Source organism: Elephas maximus, chromosome 3 (genome assembly GCF_024166365.1).
Source record: "Elephas maximus indicus isolate mEleMax1 chromosome 3, mEleMax1 primary haplotype, whole genome shotgun sequence".
In the NCBI taxonomy this organism is placed as follows: Eukaryota; Metazoa; Chordata; class Mammalia; order Proboscidea; family Elephantidae; genus Elephas; species Elephas maximus.
The window spans coordinates 95,271,827-95,290,626 of NC_064821.1; the positions used below are offsets into that span (position 1 = coordinate 95,271,827).

Below are 18,800 nucleotides of genomic sequence, written 5' to 3' on the forward strand. Positions count from 1 at the left end.
GCACCATCTTCACAATTGTTGCTGTGTTTGAGCCCATTGTTGCAGCCACTGTGTCAATCCATCTCTTTGAGGGTCCTCCTCTTTTTCGTTGACCATCTGCTTTACCAAGTATGATGTCCTTCTCCAGGGACTGATCCCTCCTGATAACATGTCCAAAGTATGTGAGATGTAGTCTTGCCATCCTTGCTTCTAAGGAGCATTCTGGTTGTATTTCTTCCAAGACAGCTTTGTTCATTGTTTCGGCCTTCCGTGGTTTATTCAATACCCTTTCCCAGCACTACAATTCCAAAGGTGTCAATTCTTCTTCAGTCTTCCTTATTTATTGTCCAGCTTTCACGTGCATATGAGGTGATTGAAAACACCATGGCTTGGATCAGGCACACCTTAGTCTTCAGGGTGACATCTTTGCTCTTCAACACTTTGAAGAGGTCCTTTGCAGCAGATTTGCCCAATGCAATGCATCTTTTGATTTCTTGACTACTGCTTCCATGGGTATTGATTGTGGATCCAAGTAAAATGAAATCCTTGACAACTTCAATCCTTTCTCTGTTAATCAAGGTGCCATTTATTGCCCAGTTGTGAGGATTTTTGTTTTCTTTATGTTGAGGTGTAATCCATACTGAAGGCTGTGGTGTTTGATCTTCATGTGTAAGTGCTTCAAGTCCTCTTCACTTCAGCAAGGAAGGTTGTGTCATTTGCATAACACAAGTTGGTAATGAGTCTTCCTCCAATCCAGATGCCAAGTTCTTTTTCATATAGTCCACCTTATGAGATTATTTGCTCAGCATACAGATTGAATAGGTATGGTGAAATGATACAACCCTGACGCACACCTTTCCTGACTTTAAACATGCAGTATCCCTTTGTTCTGTTCTCATGGCTGCCTCTTCATCTATGTACAGATTCCTCATGAGCACAATTAAGTGTTCTGGAATTCCCGTTCTTCGCAGTGTTATAATTTGTTACATTCCGAACAGGCGAATGTCTTAGCATAGTCAATAAAATACAGGTAAACAACTTTCTGGTATTCTCTGCTTTCAGCCAGGATCCACCAGACATCAGCAATGATATCCCTCATTCTGTGTCCTCTTATGAATCCAGATTGAATTTCTGGCAGTTCCCTGTTGATGTACTGCTGCAGCCACTTTTGAGTGATCTTTAGCAACATTTTACTTGTGTGTGATATTAATGATATTACTTGATAATTTCTGCATTTGATTGTATCATCTTTCTTTGGAATAGGCATAAATATGGATCTCTTCCAGTCAGTTGGCCAGGTAGCTGCCTCCCAATTTTTTTGCATAGACTAGTGAGCACTTCCAGCACTCCATTCATTTGCTGAAACATCTCAATTGGTGTTTCGTCAATTCCTGGAGCCTTATTTTTCACCAGTGTCTTCAGTACAGCTTGGACTTCTTCCTTCAGTACCATCAGTTCTTGATTATATGCTACCTCCTGAAGTAACTGAACGTCGACCAATTCTTTTTGGTGTAGTTACTCTGTGTATTTCTTCCATCTTTTTTTGATGCTTCCTGCATCTTTCAGTACTTTGTCCATAGAATCCTTCAGAATTGCAAACCGAGGCTTGAATTTTTCTTCAGCTCTTTCAGCTTGAGAAATGCTGAACGTGTTTTTCCTCTTTGGTTTTCTAGCTCCAGGTCTTTGCATATTTCATTATAGTACTTTACGTTGTCTTCCCAAGCTGCTCTTTGAAATTTTCTGCATGGATTGGGCACTTGAATTTATAGGATTAGAACAGAGAAAAGAGGTCTGAAGTGGAGAAAAAAAATTTGGACTTGTTAATAGATGGTGTAAGAGGCAATGGTAGGTGATAGGATTCCCTTGGCAATGAATAAATTGAGAAAAGATGAATGAGCATAGAACTCAGAAGAATTTCAGCTTTTAAGATTGAATGGAAGAGGTGTCAGGGCTGTAGATAAGAATGAAATGTCAAAGAAGTAGGAGAAAATCCAAATTTGTAGTGTCACAGAAGTCATGGAAGACAAGTTTTTTAAAGGAGGAGGGTGTAGTATACTAAAATTGAATGTTGCTAAGATAGCATATGAAATTAGGGAAAAAAAGTATCCATTGATTTTAACAATTTGGAATTTTTTATTGACTTGTAACAAAACTTGTGGGAGACGAAGTCAGAAAAGAACGGGGGCATGAGTGGGAGGTGAAGGGGAGATGCTGAAATTAGACAACTCTTTTGAAAAAATGTCCGTCTTAAATGTGAAGGCCTCACTCTTTGAAGTTTGAGATGTAGTGGAACATCCAGATGGAGAAGTATATCAGGCAGGTGAAGCTGTGGCATTGGAATTTAAGAAAGGAGAGGGTTAGAGAAATCTGAGAGTCATTCACGTGAAGATGCTAGTTGAAGACTTTAAAAAGAAAAGGGAACCAAAGTTAGAATGAGGAGAGCGCCTATAGTTCGAGATTTTGTTGGTTTATCATTAAAAAATAGTGTAGTCATAGTACAAGTAATTTGTGCTTGGACTTGTTTCATCCAAATCGTTTATCTCAAGTTTTGGCTGAGATAATTTAAGTTATCCTTTTTTAAATTGACATCGTTAAAAGTAAGATACAGTATATCACATGCTCACAAAAAATTGTAGACAGGAGCATACCTGATATCTAATTTTACTGCAAGTATTAGGATATACAGTTTTTTCTAATAATTTTTACTGTGCTTTAAGTGAAAGTTTACAAATCAAGTCAGTCTCTCACATAAAAACTTATATACACCTTGCTACATACTCCCAATTATTCTCCCCCTAATGAGACAGCCCTCTTTCTCCCTCCACTCTCTCTTTTTGTGTCTATTTCGCCAGCTTCTAACCCTCTCTACCCTCTCATGTCCCCTCCAGGCAGGAAGTGCCAACATAGTCTCAAGTGTCCATCTGATCCAAGAAGCTCACTCCTCACCAGTGTCCATCTCCAACCCATTGTCCAGTCCAATCCATGTCTGAAGATTTGGCTTCCGGAATGGTTCCTGTCCTGGGCCAACAGAAGGTCTGGGGGCCATAACCACCAGGGTCCTTCCAGTCTCAGTCAGACCATTAAGTCTGGTCTTTTTATGAGAATTTGGGGTCTGCACGCCACTAGTCTCCTGCTCCCTCAGGGGTTCTCTGTTGTGTTCCCTGTCAGGGCAGTCATCAGTTGTAGCTGGGCACTGTCTAGTTCTTCTGGTCTCAGGATGATGTAGTCTTGGTTCATGTGGCACTTTCTGTCTCTTGGGTTCGTAATTACCTTGTGTCCTTGGTGTTCTTCGTTCTCCTTTGAGCCAGGTGGGTTGAGACCGATTGATGCATCTTAGATGGATGCTTGCTAGCGTTTAAGACCCCAGATGCCACTCTTCAAAGTGGGATGCAGAATGTTTTCTTAATAGATTTTATTATGCCAATTGACTTAGATGTCCCCTGAAACCATGGTCCCCAGACCCCTGCCCCTGCTACACTGGCCTTCGAAGCATTCAGTTTATTCAGGAAACTTCTTTCGTTTTGGTTTCGTCCAGTTGTGCTGACCTCCCCTGTATTGTGTGCTGTCTTTCCCTTCACCTAAAGTAGCTCTTATCTACCAACTAATTAGTGAATACCCCTCTCCCACCCTCTTACCCTCCCTCCTCTCATAACTACAAAATTTTTTCTTCTCAGTTTAAACTATTTCTCAAGTTCTTATAATAGTGGTCTTATACAGTATTTGTCCTTTTGCAACTGACTGAGTTCACTCAGCATAATGCCTTCCAGGTTCCTCCATGTTATGAAATGTTTCACAGATTCTTCACTGTTCTTTATCGATGCGTAGTATTCCATTGTGTGAATATACCATAATTTATTTATCCATTCATCCGTTGATGGACACCTTGGTTGCTTCCATCTTTTTGCTATTGTAAACAGTGCTGCAATAAACACGGGTGTGCATATATCTGTTCGTGTAAAGGTTCTTATTTCTCTAGGATATATTCCAAGGAGTGGGATTGCTGGATCATATGGTAGTTCTATTTCTAGCTTTTTAAGGAAGCGCCAAATCAATTTCCAAAGTGGTTGTACCGTTTTACATTCCCACCAGCACTGTATAAGTGTCCCAGTCTCTCCACAACCTCTCCAACATTTACTATTTTGTGTTTTTTAGATTAATGTCAGCCTTGTTGGAGTGAGATGAAATCTCATTGTAGTTTTGATCTGCATTTCTCTAATGGCTAATGATCCTGAGCATTTTCTCATGTATCTGTTAGCTACCTGAATGTCTTCTGTAGTGAAGTGTCTATTCATATCTTTTGCCCATTTTTTTAATAGGGTTATTTGTGCATTTGAGTTTTTGCAGTATCGTGTAGATTTTGGAGATCAGATGCTGATCGGAAACATCATAGCTAAAAACTTTTTCCCAGTCTGTAGGTAGTCTTTTTACTCTTTTGGTGAAGCCTTTGGATGAGCATAGTGTTTGATTTTTAGGAGCTCCCAGTTGTTTAGTTTTCTTCCTCATTGTTAGTAATGTTTTGTGTACTGTTTATGCCATGTATTAGGGCTCCTAACGTTGTCCCTATTTTTTCTTCCATGATCTTTATCGTTTTAGATTTTATATTTAGATCTTGGATCCATTTTGAGCTCATTTTTGTGTATGGAGTGAGGTATGGGTCTTGTTTCATTTTTTGCAGCTGGAGGATATACAGTTTTATGAACCTACCAATTTGGTAATTTTCCAATATTTGGTGCTTTGTTTATGATAAATCTATCACTCGTGATGACAGGATTAGTAGTTAGTCATAGCACTATTTTATGTATACAGGCAGTCCCCAGGTAGGGAACGACATCTGTTCCTGACTGTGTCTTTAAGTCAAATTTGTAGGTAAGTTGGAACAGGAGTGTATGGTTCTTATTTAGTAGCCTTACTTTAGTGCCAGAAAAGGCTTGAGGCCTTTTCAGTTATTTAAAAGCTCCAGGTGCAGCAAGTGAAGGTGATTGTAATGAAGAATTTGATGCTAGTAGGGGTTGGTTCATTCCTTTCAAAGTGAAGGCAAATTTACATAATATCCAAGGGCAAGAAGAGTTGTCCCTAAGTTGGACTTTCTCAACCAGAGAATTTCCTGTACTGGTGTTACTACTCTTGGTGCACACAATTTGTGGTACGCATATACAAATTCTGTCTCCCTGTCAGACTGCTGCCTGGAATGACCTGAACCTTAAAGACTTTCCAAAATGAGTTTATCTCTTATTATCTATGTATGTAGATCATAGGATTTCTGAGTTAATGTCTGATCTTTGAAATGTTAGATGTGCCATTAAGACTGAAACTGTGATATCGATGTTGCCTTGATTTATGTCATACCGTTGGAATATATTTGTTAAGGCTCTTGTTGCAAGTTAAGGCAACCCACTGAAGCTAATTTAAGAAAAATAGGGAATTTTATAAGGATACTAGGATATATCTCAGAATCCAAAGGCAAGGATTGCAGCTGTATTTCAGGAATAGTGTAGAAGCATCTCTGATTCACTCAGCTTGAAATAGGATCTCACAGCAGAACAATACACTGGTTAGGTGGATAGATTTCCCCTAAACATGGCATTTTATCTTTTGATAAAAATGTATGTGTGTGTGTATGGGACAGAGGGGTGGGCATTTATATATTCTTTTGGCAAGGGTAATTCAATAGATGTTGGGTTTTTCTACTATCTAAAAGCTATTGATAGGGACTTAGGCTAATGGTTCAGTCATGGACAATCTATATGCTACTTCAGAATAACTTCTGGCCCTATGCCATCTATATACAAGTTTGTTTATTTGCTCTTTAGTCTTTTCTTATTTCAGACATGAGAATTATACATGTTTCTTGTTTTAGTGCCAATCTCAAATAATTTGCTGTTGTAGAGATGTCAATACATACATATACAGTATTTGATAAATCTGTTATCACGCTTTCCAATATTTGTTAAGCTACTGTGCTTTTTGTGTAGTGTGTACTAGGTGAAAACAACAACCTTGTTCTTTATAGCTCTTGCCTGAGAATTCAGTGTTTGTGAAAGATGCCAGATTGATATGGAAATTGAAGCCCTGTGTGAATGTGAGGTAGTAACAATGTCACTTTCCCAGATCCTCCTCTCTTAATGCACTTTGGTCTTGATCTGCAGGATTATCTCTTTTCTTTTTTCTGCCACTATGAGTGAGAACGTTCATATTCAAAGGGTGTCTTTTAGGATCAAATGTACTTAGGCTCTTCAGAAAGTTGAACAGTCAGGTTATTTCTTTGTTGCTGTTTTTCTGTTTCATTGTTCAGACTTGATCACTTAAGACCAGTAGTCCTGATGGATTATTAATTGTATAAGCAAACCAGTTCAGATCACACTCTGCCTTTCTTTTCTAATTCTTTCACACAACTTGCTTTTTTATGATGGATAATAATAGCTACCACTTATTAAGCACTTACATATCAGATCTTTGCAAGGCACTTTACGTAAACACATCCTTCTTTATCATTAAAAGTACTCTGTAAAGTATGGTTTTCATAGTAAAGAAACTGAAAGAGAAGTACCTTGCTCAAAACAACAATAGCTATTAAATCCTAGACCATGAATTTAAACCTCGAACTGCCAGATTCTTGTGCTTGTACTCTTCCCACCAAGCTCCAATGACTACTCTTAACAGATTGTTCATTTGGATTAAACATGAAACAAGGAGGTCTGTTACATACTGACAATGGCTGATTTGAAATTCTGATCCCAGTTTTGCCAGATATTCCATTGCTGTGTATTAATACATACTCTTGAATCTACTTTTTCTTTTTTTAAAGTTAAGTCATCAAATGAATAGGAGCTCTCTGAAGAGCTGTAATTATGGATAGAAAGGCTCAATAAAACATGGTTTCAGTTTGAACTGTTCTTCATTATGTAAATCAATAATTTTTATGTTGGCATCAATAAACTTTGAAAGAGTATATTGAAGTCTCAGCTATTTCAGCACAACTCCTGGGATCCTTTGTATGGGAAGATTTTCTAGATGAAAGTGCCTTGAAAGTTAAGTCATTTATTTATTTTAATTTATTTATATCACAGGTAGTGAGTACTTATTCTGTGTCATATACCAGAGATAAAATTATAAATAAGTCAAATGCAGCCCTTATGGTGAAATCCTTAATAACCTGTAAGGGGGAGACGAATAGTTTAAGAAAAAAAAAAATTATGAGTCACTGTAAGTGCTATGATAGGAGAAGAAAAAGGTATAAGGGAAATAAGAGTCATCTATCCCAGAGCTATATCAGAAGGACTTTGTGGAAGAAATGATGTATAAAGTAGGATGAGAACGATAAGAGTTAATCAAGTAACAGTGGCAGGGGGGAAAGTGTTGGTGGATATTTTAAGCCTAAATAATATGTGAAGGTCTTTTAAAAGAAATGCTTTTTTTGAGATATAATTCAAATACCATAAAATTCACCCTTTTAAGTGTATGTTCAATGGTTTTTAGTATATTCACAGAATTATGCAACTGTCACCACTACCTAATTTTAGAACATTTTCATCACCCTAAAGCAGGGCTTCAAACTGGTTTGAAATGGTTCAGTAATGGCCGGTAGAAATGAGGGCAGCGTACGTGTTACATAGCAACTGAATCTCTTGCCTGTCACATTTTGACCTGAGTAGGAAACAGGCAGCGTTGCCCCACTCAAAGATGGCAGCCAACTGGACCACTTTGAATATGTGTTGCTCTCCACAGTCCTGCCAATAATCTGGCCCCACACATCAGGCTTCTCAAAGTTTCACAGTACGTCACCTGGGAGATTGGATTATTGGCAGGACTGTGAAGAACGACACACATCGACAGTGGCGCAATTAGCCACCATCTTTGAATGGGACACCAGTGCCTGTTTCCTACTCAGGTCCAAATCTGACAGGTGAGAGATTTGGTTGCTGTGCAACGAGTATGCTGCCCTCGTTTCCGTCGGCCCATGACCGAACTGTTTTGAACCGATTCGAAGCCCTACCCCAAAGAGAAACCCTTTATCCGTTATCCGTTAGCAGTCCTTGCCCTAACCCGTTGTATCCGCTAAGGTACTTTCTGTCTCTATGAATTTCCCTATTCTGGACATTTCATATAAATGGGACCATGTAATATTTGGCCTTCTGTCCCTGCCTTCTTTCACTTTGTATTATATATATATATATATTTTTTTTTTTTTTTCTTTACTGTGTTTTAGGTGAAAAATTACAGAACAAAATGCATTCCTGTTTAACAATTTTTGTACAGATTGTCCTGTGACATTGGTTACAGTTTTCACAATGTGTCAGCATTCTCATTATTTCCATTCTGTTTGTTCTGTTTCTGTTGATCTATCTTCCCTTTCTTGCCTTCTTATCTTTGCTTTTGGGTAAATGTTGATCGTTTGGTCTCATATAGTTGATTGTTTAAGGGAGCACACTACTCACTGGTGATATTATTTCATAAGCCAGTCTATTATTTGGCAGAAAGGTGACATCCAGGAATAGCTTCAGTGCCAAGTTCAAAGGGTATCTTATCTTAGGGTGATAGTCTCAGGGTTTCCTCTAGTCTCTATTGGTCGAATAGGTCTGGCCTTTTTTTAAGAATTTGAATTTTGTTCTACATTTTTCTTCCATTCTATCGGCATGGTATTTTCCAGATTCTTCCATAATGTAGCATGTATCATATGAAGACCTGTTTTGAGGAATGGAGATTGGCAAGATGGAGAATTAAAAGTTTAGTTGATCAGAATGACTAGTACGTAGAGTAGGAATTTGAGAAGAGAGAGAAAGTATAACACTAGAGATACACGCAGGAACCAAATCCAACAGAGCATTGTCAGCTATATTATGGATGTATGGATTTTATCCTAAGGGCAGTAGGATGCCCTTGAATGGAGTTAAATAAGAAAGCGATTTAGTCAGATTTGTGTAGAAAATAGGCAAGATGGGGACAGAGTGGGACAGGGAGACTAGTTAGGATTCTTGCAAAAACCTAGGCAATGGAAAGATGGTGGTATAGGACAGGGCAGTGAGAATGGAAAGAAATGGTTGGATTTGAGAGTTTTAAAAGGTAGGATTGACAAGACTTGTTAGATTGAATATAGAGAGGGAGAAGAGAAGGTAATACATAGTGTGGCTCTCAAATTTCTGGCTTAGTGAGCCAGGTGAATAATGATGCCTAGAATCGGATTGAGAATCTATTAGCCAGGCAAGCTCTTGGGTGCCAATCTATAAGGAATACTGAAGTGCCACTGGAAAGTTAATGAGATGGGGGAAAATGCATTTACCAGAGCTCATTACTTATTAGTAGAGTACTGTATATGACTTGAAAACTTTGATAAACTACTGTAGATGGAATTAAATCCCATTCCCTTACCTAGGTACTTAAATAACATTGTTCCTAAAGTGTACACTAAGAACCCCAATGACTGTTTTATTGAGTGGGATATCAAAGTTTGGAGCCAGAGCTAAGTAACTTAATAAAGGAGAGGCTGCTATCAGTAGGCCTTCTTTTTTGTCTGTCCTTTTTATGGTTCTTACCCTTTTCTTTAAAATATTTGTATTAGATTGTTTTGAACAGTATCAAATACTAGCTTGCTGTTCCATTTATCTATTGTTGTTGTTACTAGATGCTGTCAAGTCAATTTCTGAATTTATCTATTGCTGTGTGACAAATTACACCAAAATGTAGCAGCTTAAAACAACAATCTTTTAATTATTATCTGTTATGGTTCTGAGGATTGACTGGGCTCAGATGGCTCTCACGTAAGGTCTTCATGTAGTTACAGTCAGACAGTGACTGACTAGCAGTTATCTTGAGGCTCGCTCAGTTCACATGTGTAGAGGTTCATGTGGCCTGTCCATGTGGTCCCTCGTGGTGACTGGATTCTAAGAGTGGGTGTCCCCAGAGAACCAAGCAGAAACTGTATTACCTCTTGCGATTTAGCCTTGGAAGTTATATAGTGTGTTTTCCTTTATGGTCTATTAGCTAGGCAGTCATGAAAGTCTGCCTAGGTTTGGGGGAAGGGAACATAGACTTCATCACTTGATTGGTGGCATGTCACAGTCACATTGTAAGAAGAGCATGTGTGATGGGAGACTTAGTTGCATCGATCTTCAGAAATGCAATCTACCACACCTATCTTGAGACCTCTGCCCAGACCAAGATAGGGAACCAAGAAAGTGGACTTGAGAAGATTGAATACAGTTTTGTACATACCGAATTTGAATTCCTTGTCAAACTTCCAGGTGGAAAAATTTTTAAGCGGTTTGGTTACCTGGCAGATACTGAATTCGTTCTGTGGTGAGTAGTATCAATTAGAGTCATATTTAACTGAGATTATTTTCTAGTTTATTCTCTTCCTCCCCCGCCCCCCTTTCTTTCTTGCCACCTATAGCCAGGATTTCAGAATTTGTTATCTTCATAAATCTTTTCTGTTATAAACACTTCCAAATTAAGAGATTCCTGTAAATTGCTTATGTTTTCTTTTTTAAAATATCTTAATTTTTGTCATTTTTCTTTATTTAAGAAAAAGAACCCATTGGCGTCAAGTCAGTTCCGACTCGAAGTGACCCCATAGGTTTATTTTAAAAAATAAAATCTCGGTTTTTTCATTTTAAATGCTTCACTTTCTCTTTACCCCATGTTACATTAAAATTTTTATCCCTGTCTTTCCTATTCTTTGTTTTTCAGCTTTTATAGTTGAAAGTAAAAATTTAAGTAGCTTGAGTTTTTATTAATTGAAATTCATGTATCCTCAATTTCTCGTCCCTTTGTTATCCAGATAATATATATTCATTGTAAGAAAAATTGGGACTCTAGAGACTTGAAAAATGTGTATCACCCAAACATCAAGAGATTCCCTATTATATTTTGGTATATATTTTTCAAGGCTTTTAAATTCTTCCCCCAAATGTGGCATCTTACCATTTTGTAAATTGCTTCTTTCACTTGACATTTAGGTTGCTCCCAGTTTTTTGCTATTTTAAACATTAGTCTAACAGTTACCTTATCTATATCTTTTCTACTTGTTCATTTATTTCCTTAAGATAAATTTCTAGAAGGGAAATTATTATGTGAGAGGGCATGTATCTGTATAATAATGATAGATTTTCCCAGCTACTTAAATCTTTCTCACTCTTCTCTCTCCTATTAGAATATTTCTCTGTTTTTTGTTTCTCTTTTGCGTTTGCTTATTATCCCTCTCCCCTCCAACACATATGCGTATTCATAAATACTTATTTCTTAGAAAGAAATCTTTATCATGAGGTTCATTACTTAAGTATCGACCTCATTAATTTCATTCAGTTTATTTCTTTATGAAACTTTTGTTGAGCACTTTATGCTATGCCCTGGAGTACAGAGAATGAAGACTTGTAGATAGTCCTTATCTTTAGCGAACTCACCGTTCAGTGAGGGGAGATAGACAGGCATACTGACAGTGTAACTTCATTTGGTAAGAGCTGCCACAATAGAGAGATGCATGATATGAGCAAAGGGTGACTCTTCTAAAGCAGCTTATGAAAAAGAAAAGAAGGCTTCTCAGATTGAGTTGAGGGTGAGTTTGAGTTGAAGCCTGGGCTAGCTATGCAAAGAAGAGTGGCAAGAGTATTCCAACATAGGCACAGCACATGCAACAACAGAGAAGCAAGATAGAGCGTTTGACAAGAACTACTGGTAGTTTGGTATGACTGGAGCTTAGGGAAGTAATATGAAAGCACGCTGGAGAAGAGGCAGAGAGCAAGCTCTGAAGGAATCTCTATGCCGTGTTAAGAAACTGTACTTAATTCTTGAGGGAAGGGAAAAGGGAAACCTGTTCAGTTAACTAGAAAAACACCATCGATCTGGATAGGAAATGTAGTGAGTTCACCGTGGCGTCCGGATGTATGTCCATTAATTAGATGAGATGGAGAGTCATTTAAGGATTGTTAGCAGAAGAATAAAATGATCTGATTTTTGTTTTAGAAAACTATTTTTAGTAAGATTATGAAGGATATATTTTATAGAGAAATGGAAGTAGTGACACTAGCTCAACCAAAAAACCAAACCCATTGCTGTCGAATCAAATCCGACTCACAGCAACCCTATAGGACAGAGTAGAACTGCCCCATAGAGTTTCCGAGGAGCGCCTGCTGGATTTGAATTGCTGACCTGTTGGTTAGCAGCCATAGCGCTTAACCACTACGCCACCAGGGTTTCCAGCACTAGTTCAGAAACAATATTGAACCAATCTTAGTGAGAACTGATGAGGACAGTTGTAGAAATAGCAGGAGGGGAATGAAATTAGAAGCTGTTTATTTGAAATCCTTGCCATGGGAGTGTGTTATATGCTACACTTAATTAACCCCACGTTTTGTTAGTACCATCTATGTGAGAAGCACTGTGCAGGATCATCAAGGTAGAAGGATGAATAAAAAGGGTTTCCTGCCTTGAGTGAGCTTAGGGTTTGTAAAGAGGGAAATTACCACATAATGTGAAAAGTGTTATAGGTATAAATTTATTGTGAAAACACAGAGAACTAAGTGATTAATTACTGATTTCACATAGAGAGGTGACATTTGAGCAGAATATTGATGGAGCTTTTTTTCTTTGTATCATGAACTGGATTTAAGGCATTTTATCCTGTGCTCTCTACCTATCCATTTACTAAACTTCTTTTGTTCCTTGCAAAAAGCAATGCTATAATGCCAAAAGACAATGAAAAGGCTGTTACCATAAGCATCCATTCTGGGTAAAAACTACTAGATTCTTTGTCTCTTATCTGAAAAGCATGTTCTCTTTGTGAGGTTGTTCAATTCCACTTTACACTACCTGTTTCTTATCTGTTTATCTTTCTTCTTTCCCTCCCTTTTTCTATTCCTCCCTCCCTCCTTCCCTTTGTTTTTCTGAACTATTTCTTAGTTTATTATGGCATTTGCAACTTTAAGTCTACTTTAAAAAAAAGAATGCAGTAGTCTAGTCCATTATATGTTACTTTTAAAAGATGGAAACTTATTAGTAAACAAGAAGGATAGAACACACACACATATGTGTTTTCTTTCTTCCCTGAAACTCCACTAAAATTGTAAGAAGAATCAACAGGAGAAGAGATAATAATGGATGAGCGATTTAAAGAAATTTAAAGAGTAAAAGGTAACTGTCTTAGAACTAAAGAAGCAATAAATTACTTGTCTGCCAAGGGAGATATGATGAGAAGCTAGTAGATAGCCTACAGAACCCTGAAGAGATTGAGATACGGAGACTGTAAAACAAACAAACAAACTGATTGCCATTGAGTTGATTTGGACTCATAGGACAGGGTAAAACTACTCCATAGGGTTTCTAAGGTTGTAATCTTTATGGAATCAGACTGCCACATCTTTCTCTCAGGGAGCAGCTGCTGGGCTCCAACTGCATACCTTTTGGTTAGCAACCAAGTGCTTAACCACTGTGCCACCAAACTCTAGGGATCTCTAAAGGTTTAGGTGAGTTGTGCTGAAAGCAGAGATTGGTTGGACGTCTATACAAGGAGTGGTTAGTTTTGCAGGTACTCCATCCCATTCTATGCAGTCAAGTGACTTTCCTCCTCCTCTAGCAGGAGACTATAGAGGTTTATTTTCTGGAAGAATTGAATTATAGAGGCTTTGAATTGAAGGATAGCAGGCATATGAAGGTAGGGATGGGATGTAGGGTTGAAAACACGTACTTAAAGCAAATCTGCAAGCTAAATGGTGAGGTAGCAAACCTACTTCTACCACAAACCTTCAGCCAGCTATTCCTCCTACATCTGCTGCCTGGCCAGAAAAAGGAGAATTCTCCAAGTAGAAAGTGAATAGATCTAGGAAAAAGGGCTATAGATACTACTGACTTTGAGATTCTCTAATGAAATGTCTGGGTTTCTGCCTAATCACCCTGAAGTAAAGTCCACCAGGCAGCAAGCCTTGCCTGCACACAATTAGCTTTTTAGACTCTTTACTGTTAATTACAAATGAATAGCTAGGGACTCCTAGACATTTGATAAAAGTCTTCAAAATGAAAGATAAAGCAAAACACTCAAACAGAAAAAAGATGTTTGGAGGAAACAGGGAGACATTCCAGGGTGGAAAAGAAAATGTTAAAACTAAACAAAAGTCTTGGAGAAATGAGAAAAAAAACCAAAACCTGTTGCGATTGAGTTGATTCCAACTCGTAGCAATCCTATAGGACAGAGTAGAACATGCCCCATAGGGTTTCCGAGGAGCACCTGGTAGATTTGAACTGCCAACTTCTTGTTTAGCAGCCATAGCTCTTAACCACTACACCGCCAGGGTTTCCGGAGAAATAAGAGGGTATAAAAAATGTGAAACAAGAATATGATACCATTAAAAAGGAAATAATCAGAAAATAAGAAAGAGGTCTTCTAAATTAAAAGATGATAGGCTAAATAAAAATCAACACAAGGAGTGGAAGATAAGGTTGTAATCTCCCTCAGATTGAAATGCAAAGATGAAGAGATGAAATGAATATAGGAGATGTGGTTAGATACCTAAGCAGCCCAAGGAACCCAACTGAAAAGTATCATAAAATTTAAAATAATTAATAAAGGTATATTAAAAAATTGATAGACTTTGTGTATGAGAATGCAGCGGAAGAAAAGAGTCCATATATAATAGCACACAAAAGAACCTGTTAAGGAATATGTTTAACAAGAAATGTGAATTATTTCTATGAAGAAAACCTTGAAAAGCTATTGAAGGACATGCAGAAGAGAAGAAAAACATTGGAAAGACCTACAATGTTCTTGGATGGGCTATTCAATATTATGAAAATGTTACCCTTTTCTAAATTAATCTCAATTTAATGTAATGCCAATAAAACTACCATGAGATTTTTTGATACTAAATAAACATTCTAAAGTTTTTATGGAAAAATAAATAAGTATGGTCTTAAAAAATCTGAAAACGAATATAGAGGGAGGAGCTAGAAGTAGAATACATACACAAACACAATATATGGTTAAATAGCTATAGTAATTAAAACTATATGATACAAATATTTGTGATGCAAACAGTCACAGAACAATGAAACAAAATAGAAAGTCAAAAAATACCAATTCAAATACCTACAGAAATTTAGTATATGATTACGGAGGCATTTATATTAGTGAGCAAAAGCTGGCCTTTTTAATAGTATTGAACAGTTGGGTAGCCATCTAGGAGACAATGAAGCTCAATCTATACCTCACACTTTACACCAGAATAAATTGAACTGGGCCATAGATTTAAATGTAAAAAAAGTATAGCATTTCATCAATTCTATAATGTGCATTTTTTTTTTTTTACATTTCAAAATCTTTGAAATTGGGGTGCATTTTTTAATTGATGGCATCTCACAATTGTTATTGACCAGGTGACCGTCCTGATGCCCAGATTTGGTTAAAGTTGATGTAGTGTTAGTTACTGTTATGTTTTTTGGTAATACGTATATTGTTTAAATGCCGTTTAAAAGGTCTTTTTTAAAAAATTACACTGTGATTGGCATTGAAATGAATAGTTACTTTATATACAGAAAGGCACAGAGCAGTAGGCATACATTTTATATTAGTGAAGCAGTTATCCATCTTTATAGAATTAACTACCATGCAGTGTTTTTTCCAGAAAGGAACAACCAAATACTTTATAGGACCCTAGGAAAAAAATGACTGCAAGTAAATATAGTTGTGTCAACCTTGTTACTGAGTTACCAAAGTGTTCCCTATTATAGGCCAAATCATATAACTGAAGGCAGGAGAATTAACCTCGGTTGGAATAAACTTCAAAGCTACCAGAAGGTTGGTGTTACTGATAGATGCGTATCACAGGATAGTCATTAAAGGCATAGTGCTTAATTTTGATTTTTTTTTTTAAATAAAGTAATGGTGTATCTTAACCATTCTTGATTTCTTATATTGAATGAAAAAAAGTAAAATAAGAAGCAAGGTCGTCATTCATAGTAAAGCAGAGAAGTGCTTGTTGACAGTTTGATGAGAGAGAAATGGGTATCAAATAGTCATCTTTGAGAGACAAAGTAGATTGAGGAAGAAGTAGTGTGAGGTCATAAATGTGAAGTTGAGACCGGCTGTCATCTTGTGTGATTTCATTCAGCCATACTTCAGCAGCTTGGAGAGGGTGGAGTAGGTGGACAGTATTTAACTAGGGTCGAGCCTTTGCCAGCTGAGGGAGAGAGACAAAAGAATATAATTCCAGAAAAAAAACCTTTAAAGTTTGAAAATGAATGTTAGGTAACATTATTGGAATTGCCTCACACGTTAAAAAAAAAAAAAAAAATACTGCATTTGACTTTGAATCTATGGAGTTAATTTTATTTGTTTAGAAAAAAAAACTTAAGTAGATTGCATTAGAGGGGAGAGCCTTACTCAATTACCTCGTTCTCATTTTGACCTTGGTTCTTCTACTCTATACAGCTGTTGCATAGTTTTGATATGATTTAGTCCTTTATTTCATAGATGTAAGTCTATTTCTTAGCATTAATAGCATTTCTCATTTAGAGTATTTCATAGCTTATGCATATTTTTCAAGTGTTCAAGACAGAAAAATCTTCCACCAGTGATTTTCATTCCATAGTTTTTATTGGTCTCTGGAAACTTGAGTTTTAGATGCTTTTCTTAATCACTTATTTTTTAGTAAGCCTTTCATTTTCACATCAGATTGTTGTTGTTAAGTGCTGTCAAGTCAATTCTGACTCATAGAGACCCTATGTACAACAGAACAGTCCTGCGCCATCCTCACAATTCTTGTATGTTTGAGCCCATTGTTGCAGCCACTGTGACAGTCCATCTCGTTGAGGGTCTTCCTCCTTTTGGCTGACTTTCGACCAAGCATGATGTCCTTTCACATGTATATGAGGGACTGAAAATATTATGGCTTGGATCAGGCATGTATTAGTGCTCAAGGTAACATAGTTGCTTTTTAACATTTTAAAGAGATCTTTTGCAGCAGATTTGCCCAGTGCAACACGACATTTGATTTCTTGACTGCTGTTTCCATGGGCATTGATTGTGGATCCAAGTAAAGTGAAATCTTAGATAACTTCAATTTTTCTCCATTTATCACGATGTTGCTAATTGGTCCAGTTTTGAAGATTTTCGTTTTCATTATGTTGAGGTTCAATCCATACTGAAGGCTGTAGTCTTTGATCTTCGTTAGTAAGTGCTTCAAGTCCTCTTTGCTTTCAGCAAGCAACGTTGTGTTTTCTGCATATTGCAGGTTAATGAGCCTTCCACCAAACCTGATACTACGTTCTTCTTCATATAGTCCAGCTTCTTGGATTATTTGCTCAGCATACAGATTGAATAAGTATGGTGAAAAGATGCAACTGTGCTACACACTTTCTGGACTTTAAACTATGCAATATCCCCTAGCCCTGTTCAAATGATTGCCTATTGGTCTATGTACAGGTTCCGCATGAGCACAATTAAGTATTCTGGAATTCCCATTCTTCACAGTGTTATCCATAATTTGTTATAATCCACATGGTCAAATGCCTTTGCATGGTCAATAAAGCACAGGTAAACGTCTTCCTGATATTCTCTGCTTTCAGCCAAGATCCATCTGACGTCAGCAATGATATCTTTTGTTCCACATTCTCTTCCAAATCTGGCCTGAATTTCCGACAGTTTCCTGTCCATGTACTGCTGCAACCATTTTAAAATTATCTTCAGCCATATTTAACTTGCGTGTGATAGTAATATATTCCGTCAGATAATGAAAACATATTTGTAATAATATCAGAAAAAATTTTTTTGGCACCTTAGTTTATCTTTAAAATTTAGTGTTCAGTTGACCATCTCTAAGACATCATCTTGCTTTGAAAATGCTATGATTATGTGGTAGATATCTTATACAAACAATATGGGATTCTTAGTCTTAGTTTTATTGTGATTAGTTTCAACTACTAATCTTGTTTAAGACTAAATTAGACCATTAAAGGATTTCAGATTATCTCTCTCAGCAATTACAGAGTCATTTACGTTGTACTGTTATAACTTCATGGATATTGTCATATAATCAGAAGAAAGAAATAACATTTCAAAAAGCTTTGTCTTGAGAGGTGGAGCCAAGATGGCGGACTAGGCAGACGCTACCTCAGATCCCTCTTACAACAAAGACACGGAAAAACAAGTGAATCGATCACATACATAACAATCTACGAACCCTGAACAACAAACACAGATTTAGAGATGGAGAACGAACTAATACGGGGAAGCAGCGATTGTTTCCAGAGCCTGGAGCCAGCGTACCAGTCAGGTACAGCACAAGCACAGAGAGCTACTCCACCCCCCTGAACTAACCCCGGGAGGGGGACCAGCTGGTTCCACGGGCGGCGTGGGACGCAGCCGGTAGGAGAAGTCCCCGGGAGGCAGTGACTGGTCTTGGAGCAGAAAGAGCAGCGTCCGAGCCGGGGAACCGTCCCGCAGGGATTTGGACTGGACGCAGGTACGGCATAAACACAGAGAGTAGCTCCACCCCCCTGAACTAACCCCGGGAAGGGGACCAGCCGGGTCGCGCGAGCGGCGTGGGACGCAGCCGGTAGGAGAAGTCCCCGGGAGGCAGCGACTGGTATTGGAGCGGGGAGAACAGCGTCCCAGCCGGGACACTCGGTCACGGCACAAGCACGGGGAGCTGCTCCACCCATCTGAACTAACCCCGGGAGGAGGCCCAACTGGCTCTCGGGTGTGGCACGGCCACGCAGCTGGAGGGACGAGAAGTCCCCGGGAGGCAGCGACTGATTTTGGAGTCGAGAGTGCATCGTCCCAGTAGGGGAGCCTTGACGCTGGGCGTGGGGCTGGAAGCAGAGGATCTGACCGTGACTCC

The 18,800-nt window shown here is 38.1% G+C and overlaps 1 protein-coding gene across 4 annotated transcripts in view; it reads left to right on the plus strand.

The window, feature by feature from the left end:
* Positions 1–18,800, plus strand: part of ZFYVE9 (zinc finger FYVE-type containing 9) — a 230,502-nt gene that overhangs the window by 48,504 nt on the left and 163,198 nt on the right. The window contains exon 1 of one of the 4 annotated variants that reach the window (XM_049875156.1): positions 17,937–18,233. The exons of the other annotated variants lie outside the window; for them this stretch is intronic. The gene's annotated coding sequence lies outside the window, so the exon portion shown is untranslated. Of the gene's footprint in view, positions 1–17,936; positions 18,234–18,800 lie in introns of those variants that run through there. 4 annotated transcript variants of the gene reach the window in all.